Source organism: Pongo pygmaeus, chromosome 10 (genome assembly GCF_028885625.2).
Source record: "Pongo pygmaeus isolate AG05252 chromosome 10, NHGRI_mPonPyg2-v2.0_pri, whole genome shotgun sequence".
In the NCBI taxonomy this organism is placed as follows: domain Eukaryota; kingdom Metazoa; phylum Chordata; class Mammalia; order Primates; family Hominidae; genus Pongo; species Pongo pygmaeus.
The window spans coordinates 1,734,179-1,757,216 of record NC_072383.2 but is presented as its reverse complement, the minus strand read 5'-3'; the positions used below and the strand labels follow the sequence as shown (position 1 = coordinate 1,757,216).

Sequence of the window (23,038 nt, the reverse complement as noted above, 5' to 3'; positions counted from 1 at the left end):
TCATAAAGGATTACAGGATATTGTTAGACATTTAAAAGCTCAAGGCCTACTAAGAAAATGCAGCAGTCCCTGCAACACCCCAATTCTAGGAGTACAAAAACCAGTCAGTGGAGACTAGTGCAAGATCTTAGACTCATCAATGAAGCAGTAATTCCTCTATACCCAGTTGTACCCAAGCCCTATACCCTGCTCTCTCAAATACCAGAGAAAGCAGAATCGTTCACAGTTCTGGACCTCAAGGATGCCTCCTTCTGTATTCCCCTGCACTCTGACTCCCAGTTTCTCTTTGCCTTTGAGGATCCCACAGACCACACGTCCCAACTTACGTGGACGGTCTTGCCCCAAAGGTTCAGGGATAGCCCCCATCTGTTTGGTCAGGCACTGGCCCAAGATCAAGGTCACTTCTCAAGTCCAGGTACTCTGGTCCTTTAGTTTGTGGATGATTTACTTTTGGCTGCCAGTTCTGAAGCCTCATGCCAGCAAGCTACTCAAGATCTCTTGAACTTTCTAGCTAATCAAGGGTACAAGGCATCTAAATCGAAGGCCCAGCTCTGCCTACAACAAGTCAAATATCTAGGCCTAATCTTAGCCAGAGGAACCAAGGCCCTCAGCAACAAACAAATACAGCCTATACTGGCTTATCCTCGCCCTAAGACATTAAAACAGTTGCGGGGGTTCCTTGGAATCACCAGCTTTTGCCGACTACAGATCCCTGGATACAGCAAGATGGCCAGGCCACTCTATACTCTAATAAAGGAGACCCAGAGGGCAAATATTCACCTAGCAGAATGGGAACCAGAGGCAGAAACAACCTTCAAAACCTTAAACCAGGCCCTAGTACAAGCTCCAGCCTTAAGCCTTCCCACAGGACAAAACTTCTCTTTATACGTCACAGAGAGAGCAGGAATAGCTCTTGGAGTCCTTACTCAGACTCGTGGGACAACCCCACAACCAGTGGCAAAAGGCTGGCCTCACTGTTTACGGGTAGTTTGAGCAGTGGCTGTCTTGGTATCAGAGGCTATCAAAATAATACTAGGAAAGAATCTCACTGTCTGGACTACTCATGATGTAAATGGCACACTAGGTGCCAAAGGAAGTTTATGGCTATCAGACAACCGCCTGCTTAGATACCAGGTGCTACTCCTTGAGGGACCGGTGCTTCAAATATGCATCTGTGTGGCTCTCAACCCTGCCACTTTTCTCCCAGAGGATGGGGAACCAATCGAGCATGACTGCCAACAAATTATGGTCCAGACTTATACCACCCAAGAGGATCTCTTAGAAGTCCCCTTACCTAATCCTGACCTTAACCTATATACCGATTGCAGTTCATTTGTGGAGAATGGGATACAAAGGGCAGGTTATGCCATAGTTAGTGATGTAACAGTACTTGAAAGTAAGCCTCTTCCCCCAGGGACCAGCGGCCAGATAGCAGAACTAGTGGCACTTACCCGAGCCTTAGAACTGGGAAAGGGAAAAAGAATAAATGTGTATAGAGATAACAAATACGCTTATCTAATCCTACATGCCCCTGATGCAATATGGAAAGAATGGGAGTTCCTAACCTCTGGGTGAACCCCATTAAATACCACAAGGAAATCATGGAGTTATTGCACTCAGTGCAAAAACCCAAGGAGGTGGCAGTCTTACACTGCTGAAGCCATCAAAAAGGGAAAGGAGAGGGGAGAACAGCAGCATAAGCAGCTGGCAGAGGCAGGGAAAGACCAGCAGAGAGGAAAGAGAGAGAGAGGAAGAGACAAAGAGGGAGTCAGAAAGAGAGAAACAGAGAGAGGAAGAGACAAACAAAGAAGTCAGAAAGAGAGAAAGAGAGAGAGAGAAGAAGAGACAGAGAGATAGAAGTCGTAAAGAAAAAACAGTGTACCCTATTCCTTTAAAAGCCAGGGTAAATTTCTGTTTACCCAGCCAAGGCATATTCTTCTTATGTGGAACTTCAACCTGTATCTGCCTCCTCACCAACTGGACAGGCACCTGCACCTTAGTCTTCCTAAGTCCCAACATTAACATTGCCCCCGGAAATCAGACTCTATCAGTGCCCCTTCAAAACTCAAGTCTGTCAGCGCAGGGCCATACAACTAATACCCCTACTTATAGGGTTAGGAATGGCCACTGCTACAGGAATTGGAATAGCAGATTTATCTACTTCATTATCCTACTACCACACACTCTCAAAGGATTTCTCAGACAGTCTGCAAGAAATAACAAAATCTATCCTTCCTCTACAATCCCAGATAGACTCTTTGGCAGCAGTGACTCTCCAAAACTGCCAAGGCCTAGACTTCCTCACTGCTGAGAAAGGAGGACTATGCACCTTCTTAGGGGAAGAGTGTTGCTTTTACACTAACCAGTGAGTGATAGTACGAGACACCACCCAGCATTTACAGGAAAAGGCTTCTGAAATCAGACAACGCCCTTCAAACTCTTATACCAATCTCTGGAGCTGGGCAACATGGCTTCTCTCCTTTCTAGGTCCCATAACAGCCATCTTACTATTACTCGCCTTCAGGCCCTGTATGTTTAACCTCCTTGTCAAATTTGTTTCCTCCAGGATCGATGCCATCAAGCTATAAATGGTCTTATAAATGGAAACCCAAATGAGTTCAACTAACAACTTCTACCAAGGACCCCTGGACCGACCCACTGAACCTTTGGCTGACCTACAGAGTTCCCCTCATGGCTACAGGGTCAACCAACTTTTTGTTGGGACCCCGCAGCTGAATGGCTTTCCTCTCTTGTCAACCCTTGGCTCAGCCCAGAAGTACAGGTAAAGAGGAAGCTGGTTCCAGGCAAACCAACGCTCCCAACTCTGAAGAGTCGGGAGTTGTTAGAGAGCCCTTTCCCAGACAGCCTAACACCCGTGTCTTTAGTCTGGCGGCCACGTTAGTTGCTTTTAACTGGCCGACAGGTGCCCCGGTGTTCAGCCCCTGAATTCTAAGGAAAAATAGGACAGAATAGCAAGCGAAAGGGGTTCAATGGTCCCATCTGGGTCACTAAGATGTGTCCAGAGTTGGTTCCTTCCGGTGGGTTCGTGGTCTCGCTAACTTCAAGAATGAAGCCGCAGACCTTCACAGTGAGTGTTACAGCTCTTAAAGGTGGCACAGACCCAAAGAGTGAGCAGCAGCAAGATTTATTGTGAAGTGAGAAAGAAAAAAGCTTCCACAGCATGGAAGGGGACCAGACTGGGTTGCAGCTGATGGCTGGGGTGCCCAGCTTTTATTCCCTTATTTGTCCCTGCCCATGTCCTGCTGATTGGTCCATTTTACAGAGCGCTGATTGGTCCATTTTACAGTGTGCTGAGGGGTCCATTTTACAAACCTCTAGCTAGCCACAGAGCACTGACTGGTGCATTTTTACGGAGTGCTGATTGGCGCATTTTACAATCCTCTCATTTACACCATGTTTTGGAACCAACAACAGAAAACTGCGTGAGAACACAATCTTCTAGGCAGGATGAACAGAAATACTATCAAGGACACAGCTTAAAAGAGAGAAGAGAGTTGTACTGGGCCAACCAATCAGGTTTGGCTGGGAAATGGTAAATCATCTGACGGTATATACAAAGAAAAATACTTAAGCCAGTAACAGACATTCTTGTAGGCCAAAATGTATTCAAATGAAAACAAGTTTCCTCTTTTTAATCATACTACTCAAGCACTTTCTACTTTAAAATATTATATTTAATATAAATATTGAATATTTTACCATCTAAAAATTTTCAATTCTGCTTTTCTATAGCTATATCCTCTCATCTGTTGAATGATCTCTACATGTCTCCACTTATATCCAATATTGTATATTTTACCATAAAATCCAAATGTACTTCTATGTTTCAAATTCAGAGAAATTAAAATAAGCCACATAGTCATACAAATTTAAAACCCATTCAAATTCAGAGATAATCTTTTGTTCTTTTAGATGATTATTTTCTCCAGAAAGTTAAATGAGAACAAATTAAATTCCATCTGACTACTTATTAAGGAATTTCTACATGCTAGAGAGACCACCAATCAGTTGTAATCTACATATTAGCACCAAACTGGAAAAAATGAAACTTTAAAAAAATTCCCATTTAAGCACTTAAAATAATTTGGAATAAATCCAATAAAAGATGTCCAACACGTCCTACACTGAAAACTACAAAACACTGCTGAGAGAAAATAAAGAACCTTAAAAAATAATAAGATACACCATTTTCAAGGACCAGAAGACTCAATATTTTTTAAATGACAATTCTCTCCCAAATGATCTGTATACTTAATACAACACAAACAAATTCCAGCAGGCTTTTTAATAGAAACTGACACTATTAATACCAAAATTTATGGAAATGCAAAGAATCTAGAGTAACCAAAATTTACCATAAAGCTACAGTAATCAAGTGTAGTACTGGCCTAAGTATAGATATGCAGGGCCAGGCACAGTGGCTCACACATGTAATTCAGCACTTTGGGAGGTATAGGCAGGCGGATCACCTGAGGTCAGGAGTTAGAGACCAGCCTGGCCAACATGGTGAAATCCCGTCTCTACTAAAAATATGAAAATTAGCCGGGCATGGTGGTGCATGCCTGTAATCCCAGCTACTCGGGAGGCTGAGGCAGGAGAATCGCTTGAACCTGGGAGGCGGATGTTGCAGTGACCCAAGACTGTGCCATTGCACTCCAGCCTGGATGACAGAACAAGACTCTGTCTCAAAAAAAAAAAAAAAGTATACGTATACAGATCAATGCAATAATAAAAAGACCCACTCATTTATGGACAACTGATTTTCAACAAAGATCAAAGTAATTACATGAGGAAAGAATAGTCTTTTTACCAAATGGTGCTTGAACAACTGGATATTCATATGGGAGAGGAGAACCTGAACTTTTACCTCACATCCTACACAAAAATTAACTTGAAATAGATCATAGGCTTAAATGTAATGTCTAAAACTGTAAGGCTTCCAAAATAAACACAGGTGAAAATCTTTACAACCTTGGTGTAGCTAAATACTTCTTAAGACACAAAAAGCGCTAACCATAAGTAAAAAGTGATAAACTGGACTCAACAAAATTAAGAAACATCTGCTCTTCCAAAGACTGTTAAGAACATGAAAAGCAAGCCACAGAACAAAAGAATAGTCATCTCTCGGTATCCTTGGGGGACTGGTTTCAAGAACCCCTCTCTACCCTCCTAATCCACCCAAAACTGAACACCAAAATTCGAGGATGCTCAAGTCCCTTATTTTAAAAAAAAACCCATATTTGCATATGCACATCTTCCTTATACTTTAAATCAATCTCTAGATTATTTATAATACCTAATATGATTAAATGCTATATAAATAGCTGTTATACTGTATTTTTTATTTGTATTATTTTTTATTCGCATATTGTTATTTTTTTACCAAACATTTTCCATCTTAGATTCGTTAAATCCGTGGATGTGGAACCCTCAGACAAGGAGGGCTGACTGTATATTCAAAATTCACACGGCTGACAAAGTACTTGTATCCACAACATACAAAGAACTTGTAACTCAGTAATTTTTAAAAACTTTTTTAAAAACGAATTAAGAATTAGACACCTCATCTAATAAAAGGATATACAAATGGCCAATGAACACATGAAAAAGTGTTCAACATCATTTGCTATCAGAAAAATGCAAATAAGGCGAGGCATGGTGGCTGACACCTATAATCCCAGCACTTTGGGAGACTGAGGTGGGAAGATCACTTGAGCCCCAGATTTAAAGACCAGCCTGGGCACATAGCAAGATCTCGTCTCTACATAAAAATTTTTACAAAATAAAATTAGCTGGATGTGATGGCATGCACCTGTAGTCCCAGCTACTTGGGAGGCTGGGGTGGAAAGATTCCTTGAGCCTGGGAAGTCAAGGCTGCAGTGAGCCAGGATCACATCAACCTGGGCAACAGACAAGACCCTGTCTCAAAACAAAAAACAAAACTTTTAAAAAGAAAAATGTAAATTAAAACCGCAATAAGATATCAATTCACACTGAAAAAAAAGTTAAAATTAAAAACACAGCATATAACATAAATGAGATTACAGGAAGATAAAATGGCACAATCAGTTTGCAAAACTGTTTAACTTATTAAGAAACTGCAAAATATACACTGCAAAATATAACTCAGCTATTCTACTCCTATTTGCCCAAGAGAAATAAAAACTTAAGTCCACAAAAAGACTTGTACATCAAGTTCATTGCCACTTTAATCATAATAGCCAAAAACTGGAAACCCAAATATCAGGTGAATGAAGAAACAAACTGTGGTATAGCCATACCACAGTGAATACTACTCAGCAATAAAAGGCAACAAACTACTGGAACACAAAGCAACCTGGAGGACTCTCAAAAACATGCGGAGTGAAAGCAGCCATGCATTAAAGAATACGTACAGTATGATTCCATTTACACACACGAAGTTTTTTTCTTGAGACCGGGTCTCACACCGTCACTCAGCTGGACTGCAGTGGTGTGATCCTGGCCCACTGCAGCCTCGAACTCCTGGCTCAAGAGATCCTCCCACCTCAGCCTCTCAAAGTGATGGAAATATGGGCATGAGCCACCTTATCCAGCCCACTTACATGAAATTCTAAGAGACAAAAATGAATGTATGCAAATCAGTGGTTTCCTTGAACCAGAGGAGGGGAGGGGTGTGGTGCACTAACTGTTAGGGACACGAGGAAGGTTTTGGAGATAACAGAAATTCTATTACCTTGATTAGGGTGATGGTTATCTGGGTATGTGCGTTATCAAAAGTCATCTAACTGCACCCCTAAAATGAGTATATTTCGTTGTTTAAATTATACTTCAATAAAGTTGATTTTAAATCCTAATAAAACAACAGTAAAGTTTATTTACATAGGCCTAGATTACACAAAATTTTGAGAAACTATTATTTGAGTCACATTATTTGTATTTTAGCCAAGTAATAGCAGCCTCCTAAACAGTCTTCCTTCAATGAATACTCCCTAGTCTTTACTCCCTCAAAGTAAACACGGACTAATTCATAACCATTCTGGTTTCTCCAACCAAAAGCCCCTCTTGTGACCTACTTCAGAAGCACAATATTATTGCTTATCACCATAAAAATGTATTAATAGAAGTTACCATGTTACCATGTGCCAGATAAGGTGAGCTTTTATAAACATTCTCATTTAGCTTTAAAACTCTGCTGTTACATAGGTAGCATTATCTCTATTTACCAATGAGAAGACTGAGGGTAAAACTTTCTGGATAATCTCCCTAAGGTTACACAACGTACAAAACAGAGAAGCAAGAAATGGCCTATTATACAACACTGCCTCCCACAAAAGTAAGTAGTTCCCTTCTTCCCACATCATGATGTTATCTCTCTGTAGGAGAAGGTGAATTGTTACTTCACTACTGAAGACAACTTGGAACAAGGCCCAGTAGTTGACCCTTCACCTATCATCTCCAACAATCCTTATCAAGTGGGGTCCCATTTTATAGATGAAGAAATGAGGTTCATGGAGATCAAGCAATTCATCAAAACACAAACTTAAGTGGAAGACCCTGAATTCAAATCTTTATCTATCTGACTTCAAAGTCCATGCTTTTACCACCATCTTATAGGACTTCAATAAAGGCACAAACAATGCATTATAACCACTGGTAGTGGTCAAAGCTAAAAACACGATGTCTTTAAAGGAGAAAAGTCTTTCTACAACTCTTTTACAGCCATATTACAACGGTTATCCTCATTTCCCAAGATCTATAATAATGACTATTGTTTTTGAAACAAAGATTAGTACCCAGAAGTGTTTTGGATTTGGAATTTTTTCAGATTTTGGAATATTTGTATATACATAATAAAATATCTTGGGGATATAACCCGTCTAAACACAAAATGCATTTGTTTCATAGCCTGAAGGTAATTTTATACAATGTTTTGTAATTGTGTGCATGAAACAAAGTTCTGACTGCAACTTGTCACTGGAAGTCAGGTGTGGAATTTTCCACTTGTGGTGTCGAAAAGTTTCAGGTTTGGAAGCATTTCAGATTTCAGATTTCAGATTTTTGGATTAGAGATGCTCAATCTGTACATAAAAATGCTAATACAAGGAACAACAGTTCTAAATATTATAGTCAGGGAAATCCTGAAAAATCTAGGATTATATATTTTGTGCCAAAATATATCAAATATGTAAAGACTTCCTTCCATAAATCATCTGTACTATAATAGCACATTATCCACTGTTTAAACTACTTCAAAAATAAAATCTGTTCAGATAAAACGTGTGGCCTGTACAGTTAACCTTTCAGGCAAAATCAAAACCCTACTTTGAAGTGATAAAGCACCTTTCTCCCATTATTAAATAACAATCATTCAGGGCTCTATCTCATCTCACATATTACCCTCCAGAGCACAAGTCTGTTTTGCCTTTTTGTCTGTTTGTTTGTTTGCTTTATAATGCTGCAAATGGAAAATTCAAGGAAGTGGTTAGTTATCTTTCTCAATTTTACAAGTCTAAGAAATCTAAAAATAAACTTGTATCGACAATCTTTCTCAATATTGCTCAATTCTACTAAATCATAAGGCCTTCTTCTGACCACCAGTATGAGAAAGAAAAGGAATAAAAAGAAAAAAGAAAAATTTAGAACATACATGTGAAGGCCTCAGCAGCAACACTTCTTAGACTAAAAGTGTAATAAAAACCCTCTGAAGAGGAAAGAAAAATAGTCTTCATACTTAAACTAAGTGATTTACAGTGTTTTATATCAAACACCTCAGAAAGTTAAGACAACTTTATTGATATACATCCCCTAAAGTCAAAATTAAAAGTCTCAAACGTTAGAATATATATGTGATAATAGCTGGATGACCAAATACATTTAAGTATGCTCAAGTTTTAGAACAAGATATCAATCAATCAACCATGTGCTTCTCTAGTTTCCAAGGTCTGTAGCCAGCAATGCAAAAAACCAGCAATCTGTTTCCTCATTAATGTATACCCTCAAATTGTCTGCAATCCAATTTCTTTTTTAAGTGAAAGCAAGTTTATTAAAGAAAGAAAGTGCAATCTAATTTCTATTTAAATAGTAAGAGAAATGACATTTGAGTGAGACCTACAAAATATACTCTGTATCTACTCTTCTAGGTTCTATTTCTGGACCAAGTAATCCACCAATCATATCACTCTGGTCACAGAGATCACAAACTTGAATATATGAAGCAGCCTGGTGAAGGACAAAAAGACTGTAATTGTGCTTAACAAGAAACCATGTGCTGCTTTTAAAAATTATAACTCAAAAATTCAAAACACTCTGTTAACAGTAATATGGTTATTGGGTATGCATATAATAAAATTAAATTTGATCCCTGCCTCACATCACACACCAAAAAAAAAAAAAAATTTCCAGGTAGAATCAAGACCCAAATATACATATAAAAAAAAAAAACTGGTGGGGGCACGGTGGTTCACATCTGTAATCCCAGCACTTTGGGAGGCTGAGGCAGGAGGATCAGTTAGGCCAGGAGTTTGAGACCAGCCTGGGCAACATAGTGAGATCCTGTCCTCACAAAACTAAATTAAATTAATCATGTGTGGTGGCACATGCCTCTAGTCTTAGCTACTAGAGAGGCTGAGGTGGTAGGATAACTTGAGCCCTGTCGCAAACAAAAAAACAAACAAATCTATTCCATACTCCAAGGTTATTAAGATTCTCCCATTTATTTATTTATTTATTCGTGTGACAGTGTCTCGCTCTGTCACCCAGGCTGGAGTGCAGTGGCTCAATCACAGCTCACTGCAGCCTTGACCTCCCAGGTTCAAGCTATCCTCCCACCTCAGTCCCGGCACGCACTACCACACTTGGCTAATTTTTTAATTTTTTTGTAGAGACAGGTCTCACTCTGTTGCCCAGGTTGGTCTCAAACCCTTGGGCTCAAGCAAACTTCCTATCTCAGCCACCCAAAGTACTGAGATTACGGCCATGAGCCACCACACCCAGCCAAATTTCTTTTAAATTGTTTTCTACTTTTGTCTAAATGTGTACTGAAAAAAATTAAAGCAACACAAACCCACATACCACTCCAGTGGCAACTATTATATATTTTCAGACCCTTCTATATGCATAGATTGCATATATCATATACATATGTGCCTGCAAAAATTTTGCACTGTAAGATTATACTGTGCATATTTACTCTGTAATATACTTTTTAAAAAACTTAACTAGTATATAGTAGGCATTTTCATGTCACAATGTATAGCTCTAGCTTATTCTCTTAATGTCTACAAAAAAATTCTGAAGTCTGGATACATATAATATTTTTTAACATTTAGATTGTTTTAACTTTCTTCACTAGTCAAGCAATGTCAGAAAGCATCTTTGTACACAAATTTAAGACTTTATATGAGAGCTCCTAAGAGTTTTTAATAAACATTTTAAAGACAATTCACAAGAAGGCTTACTAACCCAGGAAGTTTTGAATAGCAGTGTGGGAGTCACGGGAAAACTTCTCCTTTGCTCTTTAATGGTTCACTTAAAAACCACCTCACAAAAGGGAGATCAACTGAAGAAATGAAGTAACAAATTTATTCATGTGCATGAGGAGAACCACAGAGTGATCACCCCAGATTTCTTAAATAAAACACAAACAAGAAAATAGTGATATATTTTATAATAATCATTTCTATTTAACAAAACAAACCATATAAAAAGTTAAGAGATAAGCCACACAGACTGAGAAAAGACAGCTGCAATTCACTTAACAAACATAATCAAAGTATGTAACGAACTTAAAACTTTCTAAAATCAATTTAGAAAGACCACCCAAATGGCTGTGGAAGGAAAAGAACAGCCAATTCAAGAAACAAACACTTGAATAGTCACCTAACATTTGAAAACATACTCAACCCCATAATCAAAAATAAAAATTAAGACAATGTGGTACCATTTCACACTCATCTGATTTGTAAACATGTAAAAAATCTGACAATGCCATGAATCATAACAATCGGAAGATAGCAAATTCTCATACTCTAGTGCTAAAATATGCAAAGTGACAGCAAATTTGACAATATCCAATACAGCTAAAAAAATTCCCATAACCTCCAAAATCTTCAGCCCAATAATTGCAATTCTGGGTAATTCACCATAGAGGGCTTCATTTCAAACTTAATAACCACATACATACACACAGAAATAAAAATTTCACAAAACATTTTATCCTTATTGTTTGCAATACAACCTGATACTTTTCTAATTCCTAAATTGATTTCACAATCCATTAGGGAGTCACGACATGCGAGGGTTTTGTTTGTTCATTTGTTTTTTAAGATGGAGTTTCGCTCGTCACCCAAGCTGGAGTGCAATGGCATGATCTCGGCTCACTGCAACCTCTGCCTCCCAGATTCAAGCGATTCTCCTGCCTCAGCCTCCTGAGTAGCTGTGATTACAGGCACCCGCCACCCCACCCAGCTAATGTTTGTATTTTTAGGAGAGATGGAGTTTCACCATGTTGGTCAGGCTGGCCTCAAACTCCTGACCTCAGGTGATCCACCCACCTCAGCCTCCCAAAGTGCTGATATTACAGGCTGAAGCCACAGTGCCTGGCCACAACATGCAGTTTTTAAAACTTGCCAAAAATCTTAAATGTAAGCACAATGATTCCTAATAAGGAATGTTCAATGTAACATTATTTTTAATACATGAAAACCTGGAAACAATCTAAATGCCTATCAACATGAGAATAAATAAATTTTATCTGGCTATATTCATATAATAGAAAATAATTTTACAGCAGATAAAAGTAATGACTATTAGGGTGGGCCATATAAAACTGTCATTTTTGGAGGTCAAAATGGTAACGTATCAGCAGTTTCATATAAATCAAAAAAATTTTCATGAAAGACAAATTATAGAATAGGCAGAATACATCATTTACATCAAATCTGAAAATATGCAAAGCAATACTATGATTTGTTTGTGAATATATACTCATGTAGTAATTACATAAAAACATGCATTAAAAATGATCAGGCCAGGAGTGGTGGCTCACACCTGTAATCCCAGCACTTTTGGGAGGCCGAGGTTGGACTGCTTGAGCACAGGAGACCAGCCTGGGCAACAGGCGAAACCCAATCTCTACAAAATATACAAATATTAGCTGGGCACAGTGGTGTAAACCCGAGTTCCCAGCTACTTGGAAGGCTGAAGTGGGAGGACTGCTTGAGCAAAGGAGATGGGCTGCAGTGAGCCATGATCATGCGCCTGTACTCTAGCCTGGGTGACAGAGTGAGACCCTGTTTCCAAAAAAAAAAAAAAAAAAGAAAAGATCAACACCATACTCAGAATAATAGTTAACTTCTGGGAAGAAAGTAAACTGTAATCCAAGAAGTTGCTTCAACTGTACATGATATTTTTTTCCTCAAAAAAATGAGAAATATGGGAACATGCTAAGATGTGCTACAGCTGTATGGTTAATATATGAATATTAATTATATTGGTCTCTGTAGTCTCATGTATGTTTGAAATATTTTAAGAAAAAAAAAACCTATATTGGCCAAATAAAACATACATCTGCAGCCTAAATTCAAATCAATCCCTAAAATGTATTTCATTGGCTTGAAATCTTAATGCTTAGCCCTCACCTTTTTTTTTTTTTTTTTTATCTAGGGCCACTAACAACAACAAAACACTTTTATATAATGTCCAGTTTAAATAGTTTCTTAAAAATCTGTGAAGAGAGGATTTCACCCCTGAAAAATTGGTCTTGTTCCTCCTTTCAGTTTAGTGCTATGTATTTTACCATACTTCCATTTTTACCCTCACTGCCAAGCAAATTCAAACCCAATTTTTATTCTTAGTCATTGAATTATGCTGTCACTTGGGAAAAGAATACATGCTTTGTCCTTTCCCTGATTTCTTTTTCTTACACATATTTTATTATACTTCCAGATCTTTTATTTTAAGTTACCAGATATCCTTTCTGGAAGAAATAGGATAAAATAAATTTCAAGAAAATAAAGTCAACGTTCTGTTCCATTCTGCTGAAGTTTTCATAATGTAACCCCTACCACAAAAACATCCTCCTTAACCAAAGGAATGGATATATGGATACAACTAGGCATACATGTTCACTAAACTTAATTTCAAAACAGCATACAAGTGAATATGTTGTCAATGAAAAATAATCAGCTGATATACTAACAACAAACATACAAAAGAAAGGCCTAAATGGCCAAAGTGTAATAAGCTAACTAATTTTGCCCCTTTTAAGACTATATGCTTTGTATGTTTTGTTTTTGTTTTCTAGTACACAGATATTGTGGAAATAAGAATATTCTTATATTCAATAAATCCAGTAAGAATGTGTAATATGATCAGTCAGTTATAAAGAAAATACCATTTTGTTGTAGTCTTCCACTAAAAAACTTAAGTGTCCTTTTCCAGTTATTTTTCCCATGCCTGAAGATAATCTGGCAATTCTCGGAATTTAGCTTCCCTTTTCCTACTGTCTGGACACTTGTCTAATTAAGCCAATCTATAATATCATTAGCCAACATATATCCCCTTCTAACACATGGTATACTCCAATCCAGAAAACTCAAAACCATAAGTAATGTTAAACAAATCCCCTTTTTAATAAATTCCTCAACTTCCAATTTCTAAATACCAAATGTACTTATAAAATAGGCTAATTATTTCCTAACAGGTCCTAAGATATCAGTTCGTCCTATTTAACTCATTTTAGAGATGAAAGATGAGAGACAACATACGCCAAAGTGACAATTTTATACTGAAGTTTTTCTTTTCTTTTTAAGATGGAGTTTCGCTCTTGTTGCCCAGGCTGGAGTGCAATGGTGCGATCTCAGCTCACCACAACCTCTGCCTCCCGGGTTCAAGTGATTCTCCTGCCTCGGTCTCCCAAGTAGCTGGGATTACAAGCAGTGGCCACCATGCCTGGCTAATTTTTGTTTTTGTTTTGTTTTGTTTTGTTTTAGTATTTTCAGTAGAGACGGGGGTTTCGCCATGTTGGCCAGGCTGGTCTCGAACTCCCAAACTCAGGTGATCCGCCCACCTTGGCGTCCCAAAGTGCTGGGATTACAGGCCTGAGCCACCGCGCCCAGCATGCACTGCAGTTTTTCAAGTTTGTATTCCACAATTTGAAAATATTTTAAAGCACTTCACTCAGCAGTAACCCCAACAGTTACTGCTTCACTCAGCAGTAACCCCAACAGTTATTGGTTCATGAACCAATTTAGGTTTTTAAAAGACCATTTACTTACCACCTGCTATATACCAGACCTGCCAGTAGATATCAAGAAAGTTACACGTTCCTTACCCTCAAGAAATATATAGTCTATTAGGCAGGCACCCAGATTCTTTTTGATCAGTGATAACAAAACCATATGCTTTCAAGAGCCAAGCAGAGAACGTAAATAGGTGGAGCAGCTCCACCTAAGGGAGGCCCAGGAACAGAATGCATGCTCCACCTGAAGTAATAGTAAATCAACTTTAAAAGAATGCTATTGAAACAAAGCACATCTCCCAGTTAGACAGAATATACTGCAAATGCTTAACCTCCTATCAGATAAATGAATTTTTTTTTTTAATTTGTAATGACACAGAGAAGCTAGACCCCACCCACATTTCTGGTAAGAGTTTACATTGCTGTGACGTTTCTGGATGGCAGTCTGATAATACACATCAAAATGAAAAATGTGTTTTCTTCAACTATTACAAAATTACTAAAGGGGAATTAGCTTGCAATAAATATACATAAAATGTATGGACAATTTACAATCCATTTATATAATCTAAATATCCATCAATAAGAGCAGTATTAAGTTATAGAATATCCATTTAATAATACTACACTAGAGAACTACTAAAAAGAAGAGAGTAGATGCAGATGTAAAGTAAGCCACAAATATTAATTTTAAAAACAAACACACAGGGCCTGGCATGGTGGCTCATGCCTATAATCCCAGCACTTTGAGAAGCTAAGGCAAAGAGGATCACTTGAGTCCAGGAGTTCAAGGCCAGCCTGGGCAACATGGCAAAACCTCGTCTCTATTAAAAATGCAAAAATTAGCCTGGCGTGCATCTATAGTCCCAGCTACGTGGGAGTCTCAGTTGGGAGGACTGTTTGTTTGAGTTCGAGAGGGCAGTGAGCCGTGATTGTGCCATGGCACTCCAGCCTGGGTGACAGAGCAAGACCCTGTCTCAGAAATTAAATAAAATACACACACACACACACACACACACACACACACACACACAATCAGCCAAGACAGCACCACCTGCTGAGCTCCCAAACGCTGTTTCTGGTCACATTCAGAAGTACAACGCCACAATTCCACACCATAGCTGAAATGGGTTTGCAAATGTCAGCAGTACGGGTTCTCTGAGAACTACTCACTGTGGATCCAGTCTACAGCCAACATGTCCTGCAGAAACTAGCTGCCCAGTAACAAGCAGCAGTTACAGAATCTAATAAAGTGGAGCCACTGGCTGACATTAAAGGGTTTCTACAGCAGTACTATATGCACTACAAATCCAATATGGAGATTCTCAAATTAAAACCAATAAACCCGGCAAAGAATTGACAGAGCTGGTGATATTTATGGCACAGATTGGTCACTGTTACCAAGAACATCTAAGTAACTTTCCTCAAGAGCTAAAAGATCTACTTTCCTACAATTATACTGTACTGTCTTGAATCAAAATCATCTAATAACATTTTGCAAAGCTTTGATCTTGCTGAGAAGTATCATATCCATCCATCAAGTTTGCTAGAGCTCTTCTTTGAACTTCCAAGTTGCCATAATAAGCTTTTGAGACTTTACATACTCATGTTGTGACTGATAGCAAGAATATAACTGTAAAACACAAGAATAAAGTAGATACAGTACTGCAGAATTTCATATACACCGTGTTAAGAGACAGCAATGTAACTGCAGCCAAGATATCTTTGGATGTTATGACTGAACTCTACAAGAAACATCTTGACTGATGCCAAAACTGTCAATGTCATCACAACTGCATGTTTCGAGATATTGGTTGCCACCTTGACATTCTTCCTAGGATAAGATGAAGAAGAGAAACAAATAGGACAGACTCAGAATCTGAGGATAAAGTGACAAGAGACATACTAGTGCAGCATGTCACTGGGAAGAGTGGCTCCAAACACAAAACACTGAAAATGTTATGAAAAGTGCCCGAGAAACAAAAGAAGAAAAAACTCAACGTGTTTAACTTTTAAGCTATTAGCTTTATTCATGATCCTCAAAGTTTTACCAAAACACTCCTGAAGCACACAGCTAGAAATCTCTAAGCAGAGGTTTGAAGTAACATGATGCTCATAAATCTTATTTCCAGATTGGTAGAAATTCATAAGCCCTCTAACTTCTATGCCTTTGGGCAAAATTTCTGCTGCTGCACCACAGAGAAGTAACAGAAATCACTGTTTGCTAAACATGTATTTCATCACCTGTTAGTCCCAGAGATCACTCAGTTATTGCTCATGACTGTGACCAACCATGATGTTATGAACAAGAACTTTAGGCATGACAGTCCAAATCAGTGCTATAATAGGTAATAGCTCAATGTTCCCTAGCCATGACAGATGAACTTCCTCAAGACCTGTCCCAGTATAAAACACACAAGGATAAGAATATGATGCTGTCTACTGTAACTGTGATTCAGTTCTTCCAAATCCTCAGATGATGCATAATAAATTCCAGGGTAAGCTGACAGAGGCCCCAGTAAAATCAAGAGTGCAAGAATATGGCCAGGGACAATGGCTCCTGCCTGTTAAATCCAGCTATTCAAGAGGCTGAGGGAGGAGGATCGCTCGAGGCCAGGAGTTCAAGACCAGCCTGGACAACATGGCAAAACCCTGTTTCTACAAAAAATACAAACATTAGCCAGGCATGGTGGTGCATGCCTGTAATCCCAGCTACTTGGGAAGCTGAAGTGGGAGGATCACTTGAGCCCATGAAGCGGAGGTTGCAGTAAACTACAATTGCACCACTGCACTCCAGTCTGGGCAACAGAGTAAGACCCTGTAACCAAAAAAAAAAAAAAAAAGAAGGAAAAAAGAAAAGAGAAAGAAAAAGAGAAGGCCAAAAATGATAAAGATGGGTGGGGAAGCACCAGTCTCAGTGAGGAGGAGGGTGCTGCTGGTGAATCTGTTGACGAGTAGAAACTGCAAGAAATCTCCTAGAAGCTGAACAGCACCCATGGAGGAGTAAAAAGCCAAACTAAAGGATGACTTCTAGAAAATCTGCATGGCTCAACTAAGGAAAAATTCAATGCTGACCCCAGAGAAAGCCCAAGAGGAAATGTATTGAAATAGACAGTGATAAACAGCAAGTAATTTTTTCTAACATTGATGACCGTCATAAAAAGCCAAAGTCTGACAAAGAGACATGACTAGCAACTGCAATGGCTGGACAGACCAAAAAGAATTTATGAAGAAGAAAACCAAAATGAATCCATTTTCCAAATCCAGAAATAAAGAGAAAAAAGAAGAACTTTGATGATTAGGTATAGCCAAAATGTCCAGTCCAAAAAAATAAGCATTCCTTTGGGGAAAAGCTGCTGCCACTACGAGGTACATGTAAAAAAATAAAATAAAACAGAAAAATAGAAAAAGAGAGAGAAAAAGTAACATCCAAGCCAGCCTTCCATTCCCAAAATAAATTGTCATTAATCTGAAAATTAGTAAATCAAGAATGTTTACATTAGAAAGTCCAAAAGCACTATATCCTGAAAACCACCAAAAAAGGTGAATGACTGCTTAATGACTGGTTTCGTCTTTTTTTTTTTTTTTTTTTTTGAGATGGAGTTTTGCTCTTGTTGTCCAGGCTGGAGTGCAGTGGCGCAATCTCGGCTCACTGCAACCTCTGCCTCCCAGGTTCAAGCGATTCTCCTGCCTCAACCTCCTGAGTAGTTGGGATTACAGGCGCACACCACCATACCCAGCTAATTTTTTTTTTTTTTGTATTTGTAGTAGAGATGGGGTTTTATCATATTGGCCAGACTGGTCTCGAACTCCTGACCTCAGGTGATTCACCTGCCTTGGCCTCCCAAAGTGCACGGATTACAGGCGTTAGCCACCGCCCTCAGCCCACTTTTTTTTTTTTTTTTTTTTAAAGAGACAGAGTCATGCTGTGTTGCCCAGACTGGTCTCAAACTGCTAGCCTCAAGCAATCCTCCCACCTCAACCTCCCAAGTAGCTGGGACTACAGGCACAAGCCACCACTGGGCTTGATCCCATTTTTGTAAAAAACAACTCTCAGCCAAGTGCAGTGGCTCATGCCTGTAACCCTAACACTTTGGGAGGCTAAATTGGGAGGATCGCTTGAGCCCGGGAGGTCGAGGCTGCAGAGCTATGACGGCACCAGTGCACTCCAGCCTGAGATAGAGTGAGATCTTAAAAAAAAAAAAAAAAAAAAAAAACTGCAACACAAAGAATAAGCCCTATGTAAACTATGGACTAATAAATAACAACATATTGATATGGGCTCATCAAATGCAATAAATGTGTCAAATTAATGCAAGATGTTCGCAATAGGAGAAACGAGGGGAGGGAAGGGAATATAGGAACTTTCTGGGCTATCGGCTCAAATTTCTGTACATCTAAAGCTGCTAAAAAAAAGTGTAATTTTTAAATTCTGAATATGCAGACAAATTTGCAAATAATTACTTGTATATGCACACAAAGAGAGGTGAAAAGACCTGTATCAAACTTTTGCCCATGGTTACCTACAAAGGATGAAACTGGAAACTAGCACATGAGAAGGAATTTTTTTACATTACACAGTTGGCCCTCCATATCCATGGGCTCTATGTCTGTGGATTCAACCAAGCTTGGATCCAAAAAGTTTAATATAGCATCTGTATTTGAAACATGCAGACTTTTTTTCTTGTCTTTATTCCCTAAACAATACAGTATAACAACTATTTACATAGCATTTATATTGTATTAGGTATTATAAGTAATCTAGAAATGATATAAAGTATTTGGGAGGATATGCACAGGTTATATGCAAATACTATGCCATTTATATGAGAAATTTGAGCATCTGTGGATCTTGGTATCCACCAAAGGTCCTAGAAGCAATCCCTACAGACACCAACGGATGACCGTATTATCTCTGGACTGTCTAAACTTTCTACACTGAGCAATAATGTAAGTAGAGGCTCTGTAGCATATTGTTAAGAATTTGGGTTTCTCAAATCAGACTGCATGAAATCAAATCCTAGCTCCACCATTTGCTAGCTGATAAACTTCCAACAGTTACTTGATTTTTCTCCTTGCCTTAGTTTCCTCACCTGTAAAACAGAAATTATAGTATACACTCACAGAGCTGCCACAGCAATTAAATAATTTAATACACATAAAGTAGTGGAAATTGTCTAGTACATAGTAAGTGCTCAATAAATGTTACCCAGCATCTTCATTACCAAGCATTTATTATTATTCCTGGATTTTCTTTTTAAATCTTGACTGGTAAGACTAATCAGGAAAACTCGGTTCATAAGCCCCTCTCTAGAAAGACCTCCAATGCAGAAAATACAAAAGCAATCAAAACCCAAATACAAATAATGAAATACTTTTTAAAAAAGCAGATTACAGGGCTGGGCACGGTTGCTCACACCTGTAATCCCAGCACTTTGAGGGGTGAGGCAGGTGGATCCCCTGAGGAGTTCGAGACCAGCCTGGCCAACATGGTGAAACCCCGTCTCTACTAAAAATAAATAAAAAAAAAAAAAATTAGCCGGGCTGGGTGGCGCACACCTGTAATCCCAGCTACTCGGGAGGCTGAGGCAGGAGAATTGCTTGAACCTGGGAGGCGGAGGTTGCAGTGAGCCAAGATCGTGCCATTGCACTCCAGCCTGGGCAACAAAAGCGAAACTCCGTCTCAAAAAACAAAACGAACAAAAAAAAAAGCAGATTACAAACCAACATTTATCAACTTGAGCTAATTTATATAAAAAACAATCACCAACAGATTCTATAGTCACACAAAAAAATCCCCAAGTGGTGTACTTGTAAATAACTTTTACTTTCTCCTTTACAATTTTCTGACTCATTTAAATTTTTCGACATTGACTACGTATCATTTTTAATGGAGCTCGGCAAACTTTTTATATTAAGGTCCACATAGTAAATAAATATTAGGTGTTACAGGCCATATGGCTCTCTGGCACAACTACTCAACTCTGCTGCTGTACCCCAAAAGAAACCACAGACAATACCTAAACGACTGCATATGGCTATGTTCTAATAAAAACTTTTTTCTTCCTCTTTTTTTAAGACGGAGTTTCGCTCTTGTTGCTCAGGCTGGAGTGCAATGGCGCAATCTTGGCTCACTGCAACCTCCACCTCCCGGGTTTAAACGATTCTCCTGCCTCAGCCTCCCGGGCAGCTGGGATAACAAGCGTGCGCCACCACACCCGGCTAATTTTTGTAGTTTTAATAGGGACGGGGTTTCACCATGTTGGCCAAGCTGGTCTCAAACTCCTGATCTCAGGTTATCTGCCCGCCTCGACCTCCCAAAGTGCTGGGATTACCGGCGTCAGCGACCGCACCAGGCCTAATCAAATCTTTATTTACAAAAAGAGGCAACTGGCAGGACTTGGCCTGCAGGCTTTAAAATCTGTCAATCCCTGAAATAAAGAATAAAACAAAATTATTTTCATTTTAGGAAACAAAATGTGATTTATACTAAAAAAAAAAGTGCACCAGCTAAATTGATACTACTGATAGAAAAAAAATCATTTATTTATAAATTCATACAAGGAGCCTAGGGATAGAAAAAAAAAAAAAACTCTCTTTTAGGCTCTGGAAATCCTACTTTCATTCCTAGTGCCAAGTGAAAAGAGGAAATCTGCTAAGCAGACCAAAGTCCAGATAGGAACGTATACTGGTGGGCAGAGTTACAATCAGAAGTTAAAAGAAATATGCCTTTCACATTTAATTTGCAATTTTTTCAAATTTCATAATTCACCAACAAGCAGCTGCCACGTGTGGAAATCTTTACTGATGAAATAATTTTAGTTACAGATCATCACAATCAGCACTCTGACAACAAATTTATAAGAACGGATGAAAACATCTAGGAATTACCTAAGAGTCGTTTAAGGAGACATAAGGGTGGCCTTTGGTAAGAGGTCACTTCAAACTTTCAGAACTGACAAGACGTATAATCTCCGCCCAAAAAATAATGCTATGGGTAGACGGATGCTTTTTTCTGAAGGAATTTTTAGTTTTCATTTGGAAAAGTTTTGTGATCAAATAATGCTAAATGTTATGACAGATTTCTTGGCGTTTAAAGGGATTCTCTGGGTGAGGGGAAGGGGTGATAAAAAAAAAAAAGTCTGCTTTTGGAACAGAAATGGGGGACAATAACCAAGTCTCAGAAACCCAGAGTCGAAAAATTAAAAGAACACCTTATTTAAAAAAAAAAAAAAGTCAACAACCTGCAATGAAGTCACCGTACCCCCATAAAATCCCAATTGTGCATTTAAATCTTTCTACCAAAATTCACTTTTGGACCATCTTATGAAGTTGTCAAAATTTCAGAGGCAAACGTTTAAATCAAGATCAAAAGCCAAGAGGAAAAAAGAGCTAACAGTTTCCAACCCAAACTCTCTCCGAACCCCCTAAAAACTGATTTATAACCCTGTTATCGGTAATTTTAAAAGAAGCGAACACTGACGGACGGGGGCTTGGGAAAACAGAACTCAAGGTACCAAGCAGGCTGCCCGACGCGCCACCTGAGAAAGGTGAGGGAACTCTCCCCACCCCAGTCACTGTGAAAGTAGCGCTGAGAGCCCATCCCAAGCTTCCACCAAAGAAATTCCTAGAAGTGATAAAAACAGACGAGAGACGAAGAAGGGCGGGGAGATCCTCTCCGCGGGCAGGGAGCTGGAGCAACTGCACCCGAAGGTGAGCGGAGGGCAGCAGGCTCCGACCCTCCACCGCGAGAGGCGAGGCGAGGGCGGCAGTGGGCGCCGGACTCCTCCGACAGCGGTCGCAAGGAGGGCGGCTCCAGGTCCCCACACGACCGCCCCTCAGGCCAAGGCGCGCCGGGCGGCAGGTCAGACTTAGGGATCAAGTTGCGGGCCGGGCCGAGAGCGCGCTCTCCCGCCCGCGCCAGGGACATTCGCCCCCTCAGCTCTCGCCTCCCCCCGACCCCAGGCTCTCCCTCTGCGCCCAGGAAACGGCGCCCACACTCCAGAGACCCTCACCCAGAGCCCGTCGCCGCCTCGCCGCGTGTCTCCGACTTCTTGGGAGCCACCGCTGAGGGGAGGGGGGAGGAGGGGGGAACGGAGGAGGGAAGGGGCCAAGCCCGGTGTAGCCGCCGCCGCTGCCGCCGCCGCGATGCCGCTTCTGGAATCGCGCTCGCGCCGCCGCGACAGCGACCGCCGCCGCCGCGTCTCCCCGCCCCCACGACCGCACGTCGCCGTGACGCGCATCGCACGAGGCGGTTTAAACCAATAAGACCACACGCCGTGCGCAGCCGCGCTGTCCTAAACCGGAAGCTGCCCCTCTGACCGCTCTAGAACCTGGGTGCATCGTGGGAGCTGTGGTTCGGCCAGGAACTTAGCGAAAACTATACTGGGCGTTGAGGGACCCAGGAGCGTGCGCTCCTTAGGCACTCACACAACTCCTCGGAGTTTTTTCCTCCCACTGAAAAAGGAAGCAATTTGGAGCTGAGGAGGAGGGGGCCGCCCCGGCTCGCGGATGCTTTTCGCAGTCTCTATGGATACTGGCTACACACTTTGGGCAAGAGCCAGAATTTGAGGATTTAGGCTGGATCGTGTGTCTCTGCCAAGGGCTGATAGGATGCGGAGCGTCGTCTGTGAAGACTTAGGAAATAAATCCAAAAGCATTAGCCAAGTTTTGCCCAGAGCAATAATGTTTGCCTTTTATTACCTTATTAAAGATTATGATTTATGCTCTACCACTTCTATTTTTTAAAAAACCCAGTCACTCTTAAAATACATATAATTCAGAGCGATTTTTAAA

At 40.0% G+C, this 23,038-nt stretch overlaps 1 protein-coding gene and 1 pseudogene across 5 annotated transcripts in view; one reads left to right on the top strand and one right to left on the bottom strand.

Annotated features, from left to right (window-relative positions):
- The window catches only part of ADIPOR2 (adiponectin receptor 2), a 99,555-nt gene extending 77,079 nt beyond the window's left edge, over positions 1–22,476 (bottom strand). For 2 of the 5 annotated variants that reach the window (XR_008492836.2, XM_054443198.2), the window contains exon 1: positions 22,258–22,476. The gene's annotated coding sequence lies outside the window, so the exon portion shown is untranslated. Of the gene's footprint in view, positions 1–10,464; positions 10,562–22,257 lie in introns of all 5 variants that reach the window. The other 3 variants (XM_054443196.2, XM_063672309.1, XM_063672308.1) reach the window with 2 other exon arrangements.
- On the top strand, positions 15,439–16,258 carry LOC129009875 (protein SDA1 homolog; annotated as a pseudogene).
- Positions 22,477–23,038: the final 562 nt, after the last annotated feature.